The sequence below is a fragment of the Seriola dumerili genome, unplaced genomic scaffold (assembly GCF_002260705.1).
Source record: "Seriola dumerili isolate Sdu_G_001 unplaced genomic scaffold, Sdu_1.0 BDQW01000091.1, whole genome shotgun sequence".
NCBI lineage: Eukaryota > Metazoa > Chordata > Actinopteri > Carangiformes > Carangidae > Seriola > Seriola dumerili.
In genome coordinates, this window is record NW_019174346.1 from 248438 (window position 1) to 253864 (window position 5427).

Below are 5427 nucleotides of genomic sequence, written 5' to 3' on the forward strand. Positions count from 1 at the left end.
AGCTGGGCGTTACTTTGGCAATTTTAAAAAGATTATAAAAGATTATATGAAGGAAGATGGGAATTCACATTTACCACACCAAAGCCCTCATTTATGCTTATTTTATGTCCAGCTGTGTGTGTGCGTGCGTGCGTGCGTGCGTGCGTGTGTGTGTGTGTGATTTATTTGCTTTATTGGGATGATTTCTTCGGGCTTCCCTACTTCACGTTACATTTCATTCATAATAATGATAAAAAACAACAATGATGATAATAATATTAATGACAAAAATAATAATAATAATAATAATAATAATAATAATATTTTTTTACAGGATTAATAGAAAATCGATCGTAGAGGTTAACCCTTATTTGTTTTCCTGATGCCTTTATGCCTCCATGTTGGTAAATAAATCCTTTGTACACATTAACTAGATGGACCTCTCAATAACACCTTACCAAAATTACTGGTTCAAAAGGACATATTTTTTTATTTCGTGGTTTTCATCAGAGAATGAGGAGGTTAAATTTCAAACAGGCAAACAGGTACACTATGTAATAATGAGTAACACATAGAAATGTTTGACAGAGCCAACCTTCAGCCCTGTTTGTTGACCTCCTGTCATACTCCATCCACCCACCAGAGGTCCCCAGACTGATCCACCTGCTCACCTGTTTTCACATTTCCAATCACTGGAACTTTCCCACCTACCAACTCACCTGTTCCTCATTTCCCTCATCTACCCTCAGATATTTATACCAGCCCATTTTCCCCAGTCAGTTTCCAGGATGTAATGCACAAGCAGCTTAGAAATCCTATTGCACCATGAAAACAAGACCACGATGTAAACAGTAATGTCTCTAAAATGCCAGAGGCAGGGATGTGTTGGTTGTCAGGTTTCCCACCCACCCAGAGTAAAATGAGTTCACTCACACTACTGAGAGGTACCACTGATGAATGTGTCTAAATAGAGTTGCATGTTTAACAGGTAAAACAGCATGAAATGATGCATAGAGGCAAATGACAAAGCAGGATTCATAACCTTGTCAGCATGGTGTGACTGCCCTCCTTCCTGAATATGAGAATGCCTAATTCAGGTTGAGAGATAGCAGGAAGGTTTATGTATATGTTTAGCTAACAAGCTCTATCCTACTACAATAACATTTACCTTACTATTCCTACATAGGCTAAAAAAGAATGTGAACACAATAGAAACCAAACTGTTATAAGCTTGACTCTTGGTCCATTAGGAGTATTTGTCGCCCTGCAGCTCTTGGCAGCCACAGACATCAGTCCACCCCAATGAAATGAGTCATGTTTGTTGATTTATGGTACTCTAAACACAAGGACAAGCCAAGGCACTGACACTTGTTCCACTTCTCTTAAGCGCAGTCTGTACTGTCAAATTCTTTTTTCAAATGATCATTGCATCACACGACTGATGAAGCTTCAAGCGTAACTGATGCTCTTGTAGGGTCTTTTCCAAAGTTGGTTAAATTGTTAGTTAGAGGACAAGTTGAAACCCAGCTATGTGAAATGACCAAAGTACTGTAAATTTTCACTGTCAAATAATTTATGCATCTGTTTGGACAATATTTGAACATCATCATCATCATCATCATGAACAGTATGTAGCCTTCTGATAGACCCACTGTGCACACAGGTACAAACATGGGCATTTACCAGTCAAAGAAGATCAAAATGCTACTGAGCTGCATGGTGGGAAATGTAGGATCCAGCAGTTCTGGGCTTGACCCATTCAAGGGAACAAAAGTCAGGACTCTTTTTTTGTGAAACTAGTCATTCACTAGCCATGATGTTTAGCTCAGTAACGCGTCCTGATTTGTGGAGACTGACATAATATATATGTGTATATATATTTATATGTATATGTACATATGTATGTACAGTGGGGAGAACAAGTATTTGATACACTGCCGATTTTGCAGGTTTTCCCACTTACAAAGCATGTAGAGGTCTGTAATTTTTATCATAGGTACACTTCAACTGTGAGAGATGGAATCTAAAACAAAAATCCAGAAAATCACATTGTATGATTTTTAAATAATTAATTTGCATTTTATTGCATAACATACGTATTTGATCACCTACCAACCATTCTGGCTTTCACAGACCTGTTAATTCTTCTTTAAGAAGCCCTCCTGTTCTCCACTCATTACCTGTATTAACTGCACCTGTTTGAACTTGTTACCTGTATAAAAGACACCTGTCCACACACTCAATCAAACAGACTACAACCTCTCCACAATGGCCAAGACCAGAGAGCTGTGTAAGGACATCAGGGATCAAATTGTAGACCTGCACAAGGCTGGGATGGGCTACAGGACCATAGGCAAGCAGCTTGGTGAGAGGGCAACAACTGTTGGCGCAATTATTAGAAAATGGAAGAAGTTCAAGATGACGGTCAGTCTCCCTCGGTCTGGGGCTCCATGCAAGATCTCACCTCGTGGGGCATTAATGATCATGAGGAAGGTGAGGGATCAGCCCAGAACTACACGGCAGGACCTGGTCAATGACCTGAAGAGAGCTGGGACCACAGTCTCAAAGAAAACCATTAGTAACACACAACGCCATCATGGATTAAAATCCTGCAGCACATGCAAGGTCCCCCTGCTCAAGCCAGCGCATGTCCAGGCCCGTCTGAAGTTTGCCAATGACCATCTGGATGATCCAGAGGAGGAATGGGAGAAGGTCATGTGGTCTGATGAGACAAAAATAGAGCTTTTTGGTCTAAACTCCACTCGCCATGTTTGGAGGAAGAAGAAGGATGAGTACAACCCCAAGAACACCATCCCAACCGTGAAGCATGGAGGTGGAAACATCATTCTTTGGGGATGCTTTTCTGCAAAGGGGACAGGACAACTGCACCGTATTGAGGGGAGGATGGATGGGGCCATGTATCGCAAGATCTTGGCCAACAACCTCCTTCCCTCAGTAAGAGCATTGAAGATGGGTCGTAGCTGGGTCTTCCAGCATGACAACAACCCGAAACACACAGCCAGGGCAACTAAGGAGTGGCTCCGTAAGAAGCATCTCAAGGTCCTGGAGTGGCCTAGCCAGTCTCCAGACCTGAACCCAATAGAAAATCTTTGGAGGGAGCTGAAAGTCCGTATTGCCCAGCGACAGCCCCGAAACCTGAAGGATCTGGAGAAGATCTGTATGGAGGAGTGGGCCAAAATCCCTGCTGCAGTGTGTGCAGACCTGGTCAAGAACTACACGAAACGTCTGATCTCTGTAATTGCAAACAAAGGTTTCTGTACCAAATATTAAGTTCTGTTTTTCTGATGTATCAAATACTTATGTCATGCAATAAAATGCAAATTAATTACTTAAAAATCATACAATGTGATTTTCTGGATTTTTGTTTTAGATTCCGTCACTCACAGTTGACGAGTACCTATGATAAAAATTACAGACCTCTACATGCTTTGTAAGTGGGAAAACCTGCAAAATCGGCAGTGTATCAAATACTTGTTCTCCCCACTTGTATGTATTTGATGATGTTGAGCTCCCATGCTGGTGTTTAGTCCATACAAGTGATACCTGTTATATAACGGCTGGCAGGCTGTTGATGCTGGTAATCGTCTGGATGTTGATGGATATGGTAATACAGTGAACTAATCGTCACCTGAGCCCCCTCATTCATCCCTCAGTAAAGGCCAAGATGACTCAAGGCCTTCACAGTATGTATTTATCCAGCAGCACTACCTCTAACATCATGCCTTGAATGCCCGCTATGCACATAAAATATATTTAGATTTACCAAAGCGCTGATCTAAGCATATCGCACTTGGCAATTAGTATAACAGTTTTGCTCTAACAAATAATGTTTTTAACATTGACATTGTTGTTCTGTCACCCTCTAACTGTCTTGGTACACAGTACATTTATTATTTAACAAATTAACACAGTTGGTTTCTTGGGTGAGGTGAGGTGTTGAGTTTTAAATTACAATTTTAACAAAGTGTTCATGTGCCCTAAAGAGGAATTTGTGTGTGTTGCTGTGTCAGTACATAAAATAAAATAGGTTAATCAAATGATCCAACACCAAATAATAGCGACATCTTACATTGAATGAATATCCAGTACCTAATAAGTTATAATTCATCTATGTTTGAAAGGATATACCATTAAATGGTGAACTGTGTTCATACACAACTCTTTAACATTACTTTTGGAAATGCTGTGTGGATTTTGTTTTTTAATATATGTATAAAACTGTGCACCGTGCACCTATTGTATTGTTCCTACATTTTGAAATGGGGTTGTGATAAGAATTGTAAAACAGTGCTGGATTAACTCCAGCATTAATCGTAGCTTCCAGCGTTAACAGAGTAAACAGCATGTTACAGGTTCTGTTGCTCATTTCAGGGACAGAAGAGAAATCTCATGCCAAAGTTTTTATGTTCCATTTATGTTCCATTTAATTCCAACAACCTAGTCTTACCATCAAAGTGAATGAATGTTGCATCTTACACATTTGGAAAATGTAAACTAACAGCTTTAGAAAATTCACAGAAAATACTACTTTTTGTGAATACTAAGACCCTGTGTTTTCTACTGTATATCATAAATAACTTACCTGTGACTTGAAGTGCATTATAAGTGAGCCAGACTAAAGACTGCGCTGTGTCCTTGGTGCTGTGAATTAGGTTTGACACTACTCCTGATAGTGGATCTGGGGGTTGTTTTTCTCATAAGGTTGAGTGCTGATCTTAACTTCTCTTAAAGTGTGGCCTTCACAGAGTTTTTTTTATCTTCCTTATCTGACCATTTCACCCAGTGCCAGCTGGGAGAAGATGACTCAGTTTGGGAAGCAGCCTTCTGTCACTTTGACACAATGGCCGTTCTTTCTACATGAGCAGGGCCTTAGTGCTGGTGCTGTGTGTCTCTTGAAATATGCTGGCACTTGTCCTGCAGCTCTCCCTTAAAATGTTCAAGGCTTCTGATCACTGATGAAACCCTTCAAATGGCGTCAACATCAGGACTCCATGTCTGGTTACAACACTTGGGCAAAGTAGCAAAAGTAGTCTTTTGCCATGCCTTTAGCCTCTTACAAAATGCTTTGAAAACCACAGTGGGACCTACAGTTAAAGTGTGTTGCTCATTTAAATTGTCATCTGGTCAGGGGAAAGTGGGCCAAAACACCACCAAGTACAAGCACTGCACCTTCAGTGGGTCTGACACGCAAAGGGCCAAAAGGATGATTCCCTTGGCCACTGATTTGAGCCTATTCTTGAGGATGCATGACTGACTAACATGAACTGCATCCTACGGGCAACTCTAGTTTATTTGTAACATCAAACATGGAGGCAATTTAAGGCGATTTATAGGGTTATATATGGTGAAATGTGACACTCTCCCAAGTCGTCTGGCCATCACCACAACATCACTTTCACAATCTTGTGAGACAAAAATCCACCCTTG